The sequence below is a fragment of the Petaurus breviceps genome, unplaced genomic scaffold, assembly GCF_028583685.1.
Source record: "Petaurus breviceps papuanus isolate PSGF00001 unplaced genomic scaffold, PetGlider_PUasm1.0 37, whole genome shotgun sequence".
Taxonomy (NCBI): domain Eukaryota; kingdom Metazoa; phylum Chordata; class Mammalia; order Diprotodontia; family Petauridae; genus Petaurus; species Petaurus breviceps.
This window is the reverse complement of record NW_027186296.1, coordinates 52,414,112-52,430,155: the sequence shown is the minus strand read 5'-3', so window position 1 is coordinate 52,430,155 and position 16,044 is coordinate 52,414,112. Positions and strand designations below refer to the sequence as shown.

The following is a 16,044-nucleotide window of genomic DNA, read 5'->3' as shown; positions in this document are numbered from 1 at the left end:
GTCTGTCTGTCTGTCTGTCTGTCTGTCTGTCTGTCTGTCTGTCTGTCTGTCTGTCTGTCTCTCTCTCTCTCTCTCTCTCTCTCTCTCACACACACACACACACTCTCTCTCACATTCACACAGCGCAGAAGAAAATAGGAAAGGTTCATAGCGCTGCAGACCTCAGTGGCTGTGATTTAAGACCACTAGCAAGAACTTTGAGCAACAACCGTCAGCATTTTAACTGAAAATCACATATGCTCTTTAAAATATTGCTGAGATTTTGTTTTTGTTCCTTTTGATACTTGCCTAATTTTATTCTTCTGTTTAAGGGGAAAAAAGAAAACTACAGGTTTTGGGGGAAGCTGCAGAAGGGGTTGGGAAGAGGATACTCTATTTGTCTTAGCTCCCTTTTAAAAACTCCATTTCTGCTGTGTGTTTTGTTTTGTTTTGTTTTTTTAGTTCTGCTCACACATCATACTATCAACAGTACCAGGATGAATCAGATGCTCTGATAGACCTTCTCACCTCTTATTTCTGGAAATGTGATCTCATTGCAAGGTCATTTAGCTCAAAAGCATATATAAAAACAAACTAAATGCTTCATCAGCTTGGGGTGAAGCAATTTTTCTTATCTCAACAGGCAAGAAACACAGCTAACTTGCAATTTACTTGCTTTGTGCAGTTTATTCATGGGAAGGAATTAAATAGTAATCCCTCATCAATTTTGTTTCCGATCACGATCCATTATTGCTTTTGACTTCACTACTGTTACAGGACCTTATCACTATGTTTATCTATTTTTAAAGATAAAACATGCTGCTTTGAGCTTTAAGGGAAAGCTAACCAGGTTGGAACTGTTCATTTGGCTGCCTTCTGAAGGATAAATTATTGCTTAAGATGTTTACACAATGTAGCTTCATGAGCCTGAAAGCCTGCTTTCAAAAGAGGCCCTGTCCCTGACTAAGGGGTAGGCAAGCAAAGACTGTACTTGAAGAGACCAAGCACAGTTTATTCAAACAACATCTAAAACTTCATCATTCCCACTTTAACTCAGGTGGCTATTTTTGGGCAGCTTTTCAGCATCATGTTTATGGCATGATGACTGATATTTGTATTTAGTGCTTAACGACTAAAAAACACTTTATAGATATTGTTTTATTTGATTCTTACAGCAATCCTAGGAGAGAGTTCAAGTGTTTAAAGAAGAAAAAACTTCCCATTTTACAGATCAAAGAGGATCAGAGGAGTAAATAAAATTGCCCGGAGTCATAAAACTAAATGGCAGACCCCAAATCCCAAATCAGTGGTTGGGCTTTTTTTTTTTTTTTACATTGAGTTCAGTGTTTTTTTTTTCTATCAATCAATCAATATTAAGTGCCTATAAGATGAAATATTTTAGTTATGATGTGCATTCCAGGCTAAGCTAGATAAAGGAGAGATCTTAGAAGATAAACAGTAAGAATATATATATATATATATTTTAATTCTGAGAAGCCAAGAGGCAAAAGAAACAAATTTTTTACTATGCTGCCAATACCTTTGGAATCTGAAATATAGCCAAACATCTACCATTGAGAAATAAACAATTAACTAATTAGCAAGGGCATATTAAGCAAGCAACTGTAACTTATTAATTATGTACATATGAAATAAAAATTTAAATTCATATCAAATTTTGACCTGTGAGAAGAATTAACTAAAATCTCACAAAAATAGCCACTCCTAAGCAACAAATCTAATCTTGGAAGAAGTTTCTTTCATCCTATGCATGGCAATACATATTTCTATAACATATATGTATCTGTAAAACATATGTATAGACATAGACATAGACACACATTTATATGGAGAGAGACAAAGGCAGAGACAGAGACACAGAGAAATCTCCAAATAACACCCTCATAGCTGGATTTGTGATTTCATCACTGTTGGGAACTCCATGACTCCGTGTATGGGAGCTCTTCCTCTCATGAATATTAGCAACTCTTCTACAAATGATAGTTTTGAAAATTTGCTTGGGTCACTGAGTGGTTAAATAGCTTGCAAATGGGTATCCAACTGGCCAACTCTTTCTTTGGTGACTCTAATGGAAACCTCCTAGGAGATGGTGAAATACTAAGTTTTATATGGACACTTAGCTCAAAAACCTTAAAGACTGTTTTGTTCTTTCAAGTAAGCTATTCCCCTTTCCCCCATTCAGAAAAACCTGTCTTCTACCACAGTGTGCAAATAGGATAAAAGTGTGTTTGACTAAAAGCAGAATATCATTTTATGTAGCAACAACCTCATTTCCCAATATAACAGCTGTTGCAAGGTACAAAAAACTTTTTCCTTTCTCTTGAAAAAGATGGAATCCCTAAAACAGGCTTATAAAAGATAATATCGAGAAGCAGGTAAAATGGAAAACTGGTTAAAAATGAGAAAACAGCGTCTGAAACCTTAAACACTTTTCCCACAAAGCTTAGGTGGGATTAGAATGAATTTATGATTTTGCTTAAACATCACAGAAAATTCCATTAGTTAAAGGAAAGCAACTGGAATGTTTACTCCTCTTTCAAAAACTATAACTGACACAGGTTGTACTTTGTTATGCCAACAAATTCATTAGCTGGGAAAAACTAACTGGTTTGAGTGTGCCTTTATAGTACATTCAATCATTTTAAAATTGAATGTGCCAGAAGTCCTCTAAGGATTAAAAAAGGTACCCACAAATAATCTATATTTACAACTCCGATTCTTGGTCATGTTGCTAACCCTGATATATGAGAGAAATTTCATTTATGTGACTCTACCCCATACTTTGACTCAGACTTCATCTCACTTGACACTCCAGATATATTTTGTTGTACCACTTAACATGGGCTTTAACACTAACCAGCGATATTAATTTGAATTCAATTCATCTCTTTATGTCTCAGTTTCCTTATCTGTTAAACATGATAATGGAATCTTCTTATTTTGAAATGTCACTTCTTATTCTAAAAATCTGATTGTTAGGAACGAAATAGTTTGGAAAAACTCATCTGTCCAGAAAACAAATTTCCAACTCTGTATTTATTAAAGAACTACTCTGGGCCAAGATGGTGGGAAAAATACAATGACTTGCCTGCTCTCTTCCCCAAACCCCTCTGAACACCTTTAAATAATGTCATAAAACAATTCCTGGAGTGGCAGAACCCACAAAAAGATGTGGTGAAATAATTTTCCAGCCAAAGACAACTTGGCTCAGCAGGAAAGGTCTGTTGCACCTGGGAGAGAGTAGAACCCAGTACAGTGTAGGCTGCATCAGCACAGACCCAGCCCCAACAAACCAGGAGCAGGCCTTGGGAGCCACTGAGTGGGCAGTAGGAGCAGCTGTTTCCACCACAGACCATAAGGGGACTGAACAACTGATCAGAAGGAGATAAAGGGGTCTCTTTGCTAGCACCGAGGCAGGACTCTGTTGCTTTGTCTATACTCGAATCTGGGTCATAGGCCTTGGTGGCAGTCCCAAGGTAAGAGGGAGCACTAGTACACCAGAGCTTGTGACCACAATAGGGGGTAAAGAGGAGACCCCTCCTCACAGTTCCAGGGCAGGAAAGAATGTCTGTGCCTACTCACAGACCAGAGCACCAGTCAAGAGAGTAGTAAATAAACCTCTCCTTAGATCATACCACCTTTGAAGAACTGAAAATTCACAGGTCTCTAGAATTATCTCTGAAAACAGCTGCACAAAACTCCTGAAGCTTGGGACAATGCACCCTCCATCCTGGAAGCAGAGCCTTACTTTAACAAAGAGTTAAAAGTAAAGAATTAGGCTGGGAAATGAGCAAAGAACAGAAAAAAAATTATAACCACAGAAAGTTACTATGGTGACAAGGAAGATCAAAACACACTCAGAAAAAGATAACAAAATCAAAGCTCCTACATCCAAAGCCTCCAAGAAAAATAGGAATTGGTCTGAGGCTATGGAAGAGCTCTAAATGGATTTTAAAAATCAAGTCAGAGAGGTAGAGGAAAAATTGGGAAAAGAAATGAACAGTGATCCAAAATCACAAAAAATGAATCAATAGCTTTGCTTGGTAAAGGAGACACACAAAAATACTGAAGAAAATAATAACCTTGAAAAATAGATTAGGCCAAATGGTAAAAAGAACTACATAAAGTCAAAGATGAAAAGATTGCCTTGAAAAGCAGAATTGAACAAATGAGAAAAGGAACACAAAAATTCACTAAAGAAAAAAAACTCCTTAAAAAGTAGAATTGGCCAAATGGAAAACGAGGTGCAAAAACTCAGTGAAGTAAATAATTCCTTAAAAGTTAGAATTGAGCAAATGGAAGTTAAGGACTTTATGAGAAATCAAGAAACAATAATACAAACGTAAAAAAAAGAAAAAATAGAAGACCATGTGAAACACTTCACTGGAAAAACAACTGACCTGGAAAATAAGTCCAAGGAGAGATAATTTAAAAATTACTGGACAACCTAAAAGCTATGATCCAAAAAAAGGTGGGGGGGGGGAGCCTAGATCTCATATTTCAAAATATTATCAAGGAAAAATGCTCTGATATGTTAGACCCAGAGAGATAAATAGAAATTGAAAAAAATCTACCAATCACCTCCTGAAAGAGATCCCCAAATGAAAACTCCTTGGAATGTTGTTGCAAGCATCCAGAAAGAAACAATTCAAGTATCATGGAGCCACAGTTAGGATAATACAAAATTGAGTAGCTTTAGTACCCTCATTAAAGAATGAGCAGGTTTGGAATATGATATTCTAGAGGGCAAAGAAGCCAGGATGATAATCAAGAATCACCTATCCAGCAAAACTGAGTATACTCTTTCAGTGTGGGGGGTGGAGGTGGGGAATGGACATTTAATGAAATGGAGAACTTTCAAACATTCTTGATGAAAAGATCAGAACTGAATAGAAAATTTGACTTTCAAATACAAGACTCAAAGAGAAATAAAACCATGCATACCCTTGGACCTAACAATAACACTACTATGTGTATATGCCAAAAGAGATAAAAAGCAAAAAGGCCCTATATGTACAAAAATATTTGTAGCAGCTCTTTTCTGGTGGCAGAAATTGGAAGAATCAACTGGGAAGTGGCTGAACAAATTATGGCATGTGATTATGATGGAATATTATTGTGCTATGAGAAATAATGAGCAGAAAAACCTGGAAAGACTTACAAGAGCTGATGCAAAGTGAAATGTACTGTGTACAAAGTAACAGCAATATTGTAAAATGACCAGCTGTGAATGACTTAGCTATTCCCAGCAATACGATGATCCAAGACAACTATGAAGGACTTATGATGAAAAATGCTATCCATCCTCAAAGAAAGAACTGATGGTGTCTGAATACAGGCTGAAGCATACTTTTTTTTAAACTTTATTTTTCTTTGAGGCTTTTTTTGGCCTGTTTTCTTTCATAACATGACTAATATGGAAATGTATTGCAAGACTATACATGTATAACCTATATTAAATCACTTGCCTTCTCAGAGAGGGAGGAGGGCAAGGAAGGGAGACAATTTAGAATTCAAAAATTTTTTAATGTAAAAAATTCTTTTTACATGTAACTGGAGAAAAATAAAATATTAAATAAATTCAAAAAAGAAAAAGAAAGGGACACAAAGAAAAAAACATCCTGAGGTCTGCAAACAAATACAGATTTTTAATCTAACCTCAAGTCAGTTGGGTGTTGCAGTAGATGGAGAACACTCCATCCACTCAGAGTCTGGGTTTGGATTTGGCCTCAGACACTTACTAATGTGATCCTGGGCAGATCAGTTGGCCTGTTTGCCTTGGTTTCTTCATCTGTGGGGTAAGCTGGAAAGGGAGGTAGTAGGCTGCTCCAGTGTCTTAGCTGGCGGAAAACCCCAGGTGGAGTCACCAGAATTCAGACAGGACTGAAACACTGAACAAAGGGAAATCTACTCTTAATCTGGGTCAGGGAAGCTAAATGATTTTGGGAATACCCAAAAGGGAATTCAGGACTAAGGCAGGAGAACAACGAAAAGCAACATACCCAGATATTGCAAGCAATGGGTATTATTCCCTCCACTTCACCCAACTTGCTCAGTAGGTGACACCCTACTTAAAAAGAAAAGAAAGAAAAGAGGGAAAAAAAGCATCATTTTGTTTCTGGTGCAAATTGTTTCTACCCTAAAGTAAAGAATCTTTATGGTGGCCTTGGACTCAGGAAGACCTGAGTTCAAGTTCTCTGCCTCAGACTCTGTTTTGTGACCTTCGATGAGTCACTTGACTTCTGTTAGCTTCAGAATCCCAAGGTAGTTGTGAATATCAAAGTAGAAACCTATGAAGTTCTTTTGCAAACTTAAATCAATATGTTTTTGTTGTTGTTTAGTTGTTTTTTTGAGTTGTGTCCAACTCTTTGTGACCTCTTTTGGGGTTTTCTTGGTGTGGATGCTAGAATGGTTTGCCATTTCCTTCTCCAGCTCATTTTGCTAGGTGGGCGGGGAAAGACAGGGTTGAGTGGCTTGCCCAGGGTTACCCAGCTATGTCTTGGGGCTGAGTTTGAGTGGATTCTAGGCCTAGTGCTCTCTCCACTGTACCACCTACTTGTCCCAAATTAATATGTAAATGTTAGTTATATTACTGTTGTTATAGTTACCATGTTACAACTAGTCATTAAAAAATTAAATCTATTCCTTTAAAAGCTCTCCAAAGAATTTGACTACAGCAAACAATAAACCTAGACACTGACTCTGTAGCCTTTTTTTTTTTTTTTTGCTTTTGGGAGGGGGGAAAGGCAGGGCAATTGAGGTTAAGTGATTTGCCCAAGGTCACATGGCTAGTAAGTGTTAAGTGTCTGAGGTCACATTTGAACTCAGGTCCTCCTGACTCCGGGGCCAGTGCTCTATTCACTGTGCCACCTAGCCATCCCATCTGTAGGCTTTTAAAAAAGCATTTCATTAAAGAAAAAAATTACTCTATGCAAGGCATTGTTTTAGGACTTGGGTGGTGAACCTGCAGCCTTTGAATGTCAAAGAATTACACCTGAGAAGCTAGAGGACCACAGGTGGCCTGGAGGCTGAAGTCCCCCACCCTTGTTTTAGGTGTTGGAGTAACAAAAACAAAAATAAAAGCAAAAAATAGTCTGCCTTCAAGGAGCTTAAATTCTTCTGACCCAATGTAGCACGCAAAAACAAACAAACAAACAAATAAATAAATGCAAAGTATATGGGTTGTGGGAAAGAATAAGGGGAAGGAGAATTATGAAAGACTTCAGAGAGGAAGTAGCCCTTGAAGGACTCTAGATTCCCAGAGGGAGAGGGGAGGGCAGAGAACATTTCTGGCATGGAGGGAAGCCTGTGAAAAATGCAGGTAGATATGACCAAGGATGAAGGAGTAAGCCAGTTCAACTGAGAGTTAGTGTCTCTTATTTTGAAAGACTAAAATGTCAAGCAGAGGAGAATGTATTTCATCCTAGAGACAACAGAAAGACACTTTACGTTCTTGAGCAGCACAATGACAGATCTAGAATGAAGAAAGCTTATTTTGACAGCCAAATGGAGAAGATACTGGTGAGAAGAGAGACCAAAAGCAAGGAAACCAATTGGAGGTTATTATAATAATCCAGGTGAGATGGAAGAAGAGTGAAAAGATGAATAAAGATGGTGTGGAGAAAGTAATCAACAAGACCTAACAAGTGAATGGTAATGAAAGAAGAGCTAAAAATGACTCCAAGTTGTGAACTTGGGTAACCAGAAGGATGGTAGCCCTCTCAATAGAAACAGAAAATTTGAGCAGAGGGCTAAGTTTAAGAGGGATGATAATGGGTTCTGTTTTGAACATGTTGAGTCTGAGATTCCTGATTTGTCAAGGTAGAGTTATCCAGTAGACAGTTGGTAATGCTTGGTGCTAAGGAAAAAAGCACTTGATACATAGATATAAATCATCTGAATAGAAATGATAATCCACCAGGAAGTGGAAATGAATACCAAGAAGTAGACCTAGAGGGAAGATAAGAAAGACCAACATGGAACCTGTAAGGTACACTAATGTTTAAGGGGTAGGAAATGGATGGTGATCCCACAAAGAAAATGAGAAGGAATAGTCAGACAGATAAGAAGATAACCAGAGGAGAAGTGTCACAAGGGCCTGGCGAGAGTAGAGGAAAAAGAGGAAAAAGTAGTGGTCAACAATGTCAAATGTAGCAAAGAGGTCAAGGATTAAAGTTGAGAAAAGGTCAATGGATTTAGCAAATAAGTAATTTTTGTTAACCTGGGAGAGAGCTCTGACCTTTGAGTGGTTGAGTAGGAAATCAGATTATAAGGGGATGAGAAAGAGTGGGAGGTGAAAAAACAAAACCAATAAATGTAGACAGATTTTCTGAGGAACTTGAATGTAAAAGGGAAGAAAAATGTAAGATCAGAGCTTCATGAAATGGTCAAGTCAAATGAAGGCTCAAGGACAGGGGAAATCTGAACATGTTCTTATGTAGCCAAATCAAACTCCAGGAAAAGAATAGAGGGAACGATGGATCAGAGAAATAAGAAAGGGGCTGACTGGCAAGCAGATGGGATCTCTCTGTATCTGAGACTAAAAGAGAAAATGGGATTACATGAAGGGGTTTTGAAGTACAGAACTGGGAGAGAACCGGGAGCTTACAAAGCCTCTACTGTCTGGCTAATATGCAAGGTAACTCCTTTACTAAAGAGAAGGCAGGACAGAGTTGGTATAGATGGAGAAGAGAAAGTTTGGAACAGGCAACTGAGCAACCTATATGAGACTCAATCCAGACAAGGATAAAATGATTGTCAGGCAAAAGTGAGGGTCCAGTTGCAATTAGATAAATTTAAAATGATCCTAGGTGGCACAGTTGTGTTGTGCAACTTTCTCCAACAGAACTTAACAGCATGGGAGTAGGAGTTGAAGAAACAGGTGGTACAGTTAACCCAAGGTGGATTTTTTGCAAGGCAAGGAGAAGAGATCGAGGAATTTGAGTTTAAGAGATGTACACAGCGCTGAATTGGTTAATATAAGGTTGATATTCTGAAGGTAAGAAAGTGAAGATCAGGGGCAGCCAGGTGGCTCAGCGAGTAAGAACGCCGTCTCCAGTGTTGGGATGACCTGGAGATCGAATCCCGGGCTCAGACACTCAGCACCACACCCAGAAATAACTGGCCGTGTAACCTTGAGCAAGTTACTTAACCCCGATTGCTAAAAAAAAAAAAAAAAAAAAAAAAAGTGAAGATCAGACTGGGAGAGTCGAAGGGAGTAAGAGAATGGAGGTTGTGAGGAGCACAGAAGATGGCTTTAAGGGAAGTGAAACAGAAGGAGAGCTGTTTAGGCTAGAGTCTTGTTTGGGAAGAGTATCAGCACGGAGGGTCATGGAAATACAACATGTAAAGATACTGATATGATCAAGCACATACCATCCCTAGATGAGGCTGAGAAGTAAAGCTGGGGATCCTAAGAGTCAAGAGACTGATGAACTAGGTGGCCAGAGTGTGTGAAGGAGCATCAACACCTATCTACTACTAGTTACTCAGCCTCTCTGGGCCTCAGTTTCTTCACCAGTAAAATGAGGGGTTTGGATGAGATGACCTCAAAAGTCCCTTTCAGAAATTGGGAAAGAATCTTTACAACCTTTGTCTCTGATAAAGGACTCATTTCTAAAATATACAGAGAATTGAGTCAAATTTATAAGAATACAAGTCATCACCCAGTTGATAAATGGTCAAAGGATATGAACAGGCAGTTTTCAGAGAAAGAAATTAAAGCTATCTATAAGCACATGAAGAAATGCTCTAATTCACTATTGATTAGAGAAATGCAAATCAAAACAACTCTGAGGTACCACATCTCACCAGTCAGATTGGCTAAGATAACAAAACAGGAAAATGACAAATGCTGGAGAGGATGTGGGCAAATTGGAACACTAATGCATTGCTGGTGGAGTTGTGAACTGATCCAGCCTTTCTGGAGAGCAATCTGGAATTATGCCCAAAGGGCTATAAATACTTTCATACCCTTTGATCCAGCAATACCACTCCTAGGGTCATATACTAAAGAGATCATAGAAATGAGAGAAAGACCCATATGTACAAAAACGTTTATAGCAGCTCTTTTTGTGGTAGCAAAGGATTGGAAATTAAGGGGGTGCCCATCAATTGGGGAATGGCTGAACAAGTTGTGGTATACGCATGTTATGGAATACTATTGTGCTATAAGAAACGAGGAACAGACGGTCTTCATATTTACCTGGAGAGGCTTAAAAGAACTGATGCTGAGTGAGAAGAGTACAACCAGGAGGAATTTGTACACAATTACAAACACAATGTATGTGTGATGACCATCTTTGATAGACTGGACTCTTCTCAACAATGCAGTGATATAAGTCAATCCCAAAAGACTCATGATGGAGAGAAATATGTGCATCCAGAGAAAGAACTAGAAAGAACTGAGTTTATATCTAGGTGGAAGCAAAATACCTGATCTTTTTCCTTCTCTTATTTGGTTTTATGTCCTCTTTACCATTTTTCATTCCAGCTGGTACAATCTGTCCTTATAACTTGACTAATGTATAATGTGAAAGTATTTACAGATCCTATACTTGACTATAAGCCGCCATGGGGGGGGGGGTGGAAAGGGGGACAAAATGTGAAACTCAAGGAATTGTGGAATTGAATCCTGTAAACTAAAAGGAAACAAACCAATTAATAAAAAAAAAGACCCTTTCATTTTTCTCTCTATGATATAATGGTCAAGAGGAAGCAGGTACTGAACCCCCTAGGAAAAGAAGGAGAATGAGACCGTAAGAACAACATAATAGAACACATTGATGTGTGCCCAGTGGAAGGGAAGGACAAAGCAAGATGGGTTTCATGGAGATATAGGACTGAGATGGATGGGGAAAGGTAGTGAGAAAGGGTAGCAGAGGAAGTGACCATTCACATAGTCAGCTTATCATTCAATCACAAAAAGAGAAAAGAGGGAAGAGCAAATGTTAGTCATCGAACTATGATGCTCATCCTTCCCAGTAAGCAAAGTCAAGTCTCAAAACCTCTACTTGCTAATAGAGGGCTTATTAAGGAGCTGGGAACTGTGCTCTTTATAAGGGATATAAAGTTGAAAAATGACAAAGTCCCTGCCTTCAAGTGGCTTATAATCTTATTGGTGGAAGGAAGATATAATATTAAGACAAGTATAACACATGGTAGAATTTGATAAGGGAAAACAAGAATTCTATTTAAAGTTCAATTAAAAAATATCAAGAAGGAGATGTTACTTTTAGAGGAGGATCAGAGAAAGCTTTACGGAGATGTTGGCACTTGAGCTGTACCTTGAAGAATGAGAAGTATTTCAACTAACAGAAATGATGAGGAAATGCATTACTGGAACAAAGATGGGCTGCACAAATGTAGAAAATCAAAGGATGCAATCAGACAACTACCTTGAATACAGAATACATGGTAAAGGCAAATAATATGAAATAAAAGTGGTAAGTTATGTAGGAGCTACGTTGTAGAAGGCTTGGAATTTCAGGACAAAAAATTTTCATTTTAGCTTTGGGACTCTGGGCAAATCACTTAATTGTAATAGATCTCAGTTTTCTCATCTATAAAATGATATAGTTGAACTTGATAACCTCTTAATGATTAATAATAACAACAGCAATAACACTTATAGACTATATGATATAATATATAATAATAGCGAGCATTTACATACCATTTATATGTATGTATATAATCTTCACAACAATTCTGGAAGGTAGGTGTTATTATCTCTCTAAATCTATGCTGTGATGACTCTTATTATAAAATGACTTTACCTATAAGAAAGTACCATACCAGGAACCAGAGGATTGCTATTTAAAAGTTCCAATGTAATTATCTCTGAAATAAATAATTCACACACCATAATATAAAACTAGTAGCATCTTTATCAACATATTATATCTCACAAAGTTCAAAATAAAAGTGGCATACTGACTGATATCTATAAAGTCCTTTCTTCCATAAGCTGTTAATAGAACTAGTACTTTCAATAATAAAGTACTAGTCCTGTTTTAAACCAATCTGATATGTAGGCCACTATTATGACAACTGTTTATCGTATCCCTTGGTAGAGAACACTCTGTTCCATGCCCCTAGAGAAGTACAATGGGATGGAAACAAAACCCAAAGGCCAAATACTGTTAATACCAATGAAAGTGAAGATTCTAATCAAACAACAAAACAATAAATTTCAATTTAGTAGTCACGAAGCAGTGTCACCTGACCTTGGGTATATTTCAGGAGGGGCCAAGGTAAGACTCTTCTGACAGGAAGATGGTGATGATAACAGTTCCAGTGAAGCCCTACATTAAACAAGTAACCCTGCCATTGTGGGGCACCGTCCCCATTTCTTCTTATACCACATGTCATCCAAGGGGGTCAGGGTAAGGAGTAAATAAAGCATTAAGGAGAAGATTAACCAGAGGCCAAACCAAGCTATTAATGTTATTTTTTGAAATAACTTTTATTTTTGTGGTGACTAAAATATAAATGGAATGTGGAGAAAATAAAACGTGCTGTCCTTGACATTATTAGTTTTGAGACACAGAAGTGCCAACGCCACTAAAACTCTGGACATTGCAAAAATCTGTTGATAGCTTGAAAATAGTGTAAATTTTAAATTTCTACTCAGTAGTTTTTTTAAATTGAGTTTTAGCTTGATATTGTTTGTTTTTTTAAAGCACCATAGTTTCCCCTATTATTCCCTTCCTCCTCTCACAGAGTCATCACATATAACAGCTAATAACAGCTTAACATTTACATAACATTTACTATGTGCCAAGTAATGTGCTAAGTAAGTTCTTTACAATTTTTATCTCATTTGATCCTCACAACAACTCTGGAGGTAGGTACTGTTATTATCCACATTTTACAGATTAGGAAACTGAAGCCAGCAGAGACTTAAGTGACTTGCCCAGGGTCACTAGCTTGTAAGTGGTTGAGGCCACATTTGAAACTCATATCTTCCTGACTCTAAGCCGTGCATTCTATCTGTTGTGCTATCTGGCTATCCCTATAATATATAACAAACAGCAATTTTTAAAGACAAGAAAAAATAAATCTTTTCTAGAGAAAAACAATCATTTGTATATATGTGAAATGTGCCTCACTTGTATTAGGGTCAGGTGTCTCTTCCTGTATCTCTTCTTTCAAGCCATGCATATTCCTTATAGCTTTCCAATCTTTATCTTTATCCACTCATTAATGTTAAGATTAATACCTTGGCTCCATAAAGTCATCAAACTTTGAGTCAAATCCAGAGGTCACAGGTATAAAAATCAAGGCTCCAGAGAGTGAAATTAGTTTTATGAAAATCTAAATTTGGGCTGGGGAAGGTGGAGGATGAGGAAGGAGGAACAATTTAAAACAAGAACAAAATTCAAGAATCCCTAAATAATTCTGAGTCAAAAATTCATAAGAACATCAAATTTAACATGGTTAAAAAATAAATATCTACTTTTCATTGTGGAGGCTGCATTAGTTTCAACTCCATTCTATAGTCACAAAAACTCATATCTTTGGTGAACAATGAAATGGAAGAAGTCTGATCTACATGTAATATAATGAGTGGGCTACCCAATCCATTCCTCTTCCTTCAGGAAGTATTTCATTTTAAGTAAACCATGCAAGAAGAAAGCTTTCACTTTTCCTGAAAAATCTTTGGGATGTTTTATAAACTTCCCCTTGCTAGAACCTGCTGTTTCCCACATCAAGCATTAAAATCTTTCCTGCTGTTGTTTAAGCTTTTGTAGTTGAATTACAGAATGATAAAAGATCATATACCTTAAATTATGTAGCATTTACATTCCCAGACAATATAGCTGTATCCTTTATCACTCTGGTCAGGGGGTTCATTGTTTTGTAGGCATTGGCCATATCTCATGAAGAAATTAACTCCAAAATGTCAATTATTCATGAAAAGCCAATGTTGATAGTTCTGGGGAAAAGCCGTCTTTGTGGGTGATATTGCTGGAGAAGTTTTGGTTGATTTACTAATATCTATGAGATTAAATATAAATGACTGTTCATGAAAGGCATGTGACAGCAAAGCAAATATGAAAGGCATACCAAAGGTGTTCAGTCTTGAATTCTGAGCCTGAACAATCAAGTTCTATTCTTTCCCTGCATGGCTCATCATTTTAATCTTTTATTGTGCAAAGCTGCCAATTTGGTTTTATGATGCAAAATGATGCTAGTAATGATGGGCAAGTTATATTTACTATATTCTCTGTACCTCAAAATGGTGGAATATCTTGAAAGAGTTTGTTAAAATTACTTTTAACTATTTTCAGATACTCCTTGGCCAGCAACAGTTGATGCAACAAAAGCTACAATTTCCCAATTACCAGCTGCATATGAGCCTTCACAAAAACTGATAAGGAAAAGTAATGATTCAGTTGCAGTTTTGGAAGGATGCTTTTTGTATCTAAAAATTCATTCAGAAAAGAAAGTCAAAGGTCATATTCCCAGTAAGACATGGTTCTAACTATCAGCACTACTTCGGAGGCTTCAATCAAAAGACAGCCATAGTGGAACTATTTTTTTTGGGAGGGGGAATAGGAATGAATGACTTTTGGGGTAACCATTCCAAAAGATCACAGTTCTAGAAGTCGTCTAGTCCATCTTTCTTATTTTAGAGATGAGGAAATTGAGGCCAAAGAAAGTTAAGCAACTTGACCAAGGTCATACAAGTAATAAGTGGCATAGCAAGATTTTGAACTCAGGTCCTATGACTCTAAGTTCAGGGCTCTTTCCATGGCACCATAATGACTCTGGTTTTGCTCTTTAATCCCTGCATCTGTGATTTCACTGATATAGGGAACTCCTTAGTGAGGAAATTCCATTTGCCAGTTCAGTTCAATAGCTACACAGGAACTTACAAACAGAGTATGTAAGTCTATCGGGCAGCTAGGTGGCATAGTGGACAGAGTGCCAGATCTGGAATCAGGAAGATTCATCTTCCAGAGTTCAAATCTGGCCTCAGACACTTAGTAGCTGTGTGACCCAGGGCAAGTCACAACACTGTTTGCCTCAGTTCTTCACCTACAAAATGAGCTGGAGAAGGAAATGGCAAACCATTCCAGTATCTTTGCCAAGAAAACCCCAAATATGGTAACAAAGAATCAGACATGACTGGACAATAATGGCAGTAATTTAAGTCTATTAGAAACTTTAAGACTATGTCCAGGTAACACCCTAGAGCATTAAAAGGTCAAGTGATTTGCCTAAGGTCACATAGCCACTATGTCAGAGATGTATCACTAAATCATACTCCACACAAAGTCATTGAGTGCCAGCTTGAACATTTCCAGTGAGGGGGAACTCAGAACCCCCTGGAAGAGCCCAACCACTTATCAACATCTCTAACTATTAGGAAGCTTTTCCTTTCATCAAGCCAAAACCTGCCTCTTTGCAACCACCCATCGTTCCACATTCTGGGACCAAAGAAAACAAGCTTATTCATATTTGATCGATAAGAATAAATTTTACACTATAGTCAAAGGTTCTGGTTCCAGCTCTGCCAACACTATCTATATCCTAAATATACTAGAACTGTACCTGCCTTCCTTAACCATACCGCAGATTATCGATCTTTCTGGGGGAAGGAGGTGTTGGTGGTCCAAAACTATGACTTCTGCAGTGTCGTAACTCAATATAGAAACTCCTTTCATCTTGTGAAGGTCAGCAACTTAAGTCCTGTCTCTTATGAGGATAAATAACAATAGGCAAAAGAGGTACACTGGAAACCCCAATATCATAGAAAGAATATTTACAGGTGTTTGATTTCTAACATGGTAAATATCAATAGATGTAACCCACATTAAAAAAAAAAAATCTGTTTGGATCTGTCTGAAACTATCAATAAGCATTATCTGTGATGGAGATAAGCTAGAAGCCTTCTCAATTGGATCAGAGGTAGAGTGAGGATGCCCATTATCACCACTATTATTCAGTATTGTACTAGAAATGTTATCTATAGCAATAAGAGAAGAAAAAGAAATCAAAGCATTTAGAACAGGCAATGAGGAAATAAAACTATCA

General features: G+C 37.5%; 1 protein-coding gene and 1 long non-coding RNA gene across 5 annotated transcripts in view; one reads left to right on the top strand and one right to left on the bottom strand.

Annotated features, from left to right (window-relative positions):
* LOC138169219 (uncharacterized) overlaps positions 1-704 on the top strand; it is a 2,715-nt gene extending 2,011 nt beyond the window's left edge. The window contains exon 3 of the long non-coding RNA XR_011170288.1: positions 442-704. This is a non-coding gene — a long non-coding RNA (uncharacterized lncRNA). The remainder of the gene's footprint in view (positions 1-441) is intronic.
* The window catches only part of IGF1R (insulin like growth factor 1 receptor), a 394,663-nt gene that overhangs the window by 131,718 nt on the left and 246,901 nt on the right, over positions 1-16,044 (bottom strand). The window lies entirely within an intron of this gene.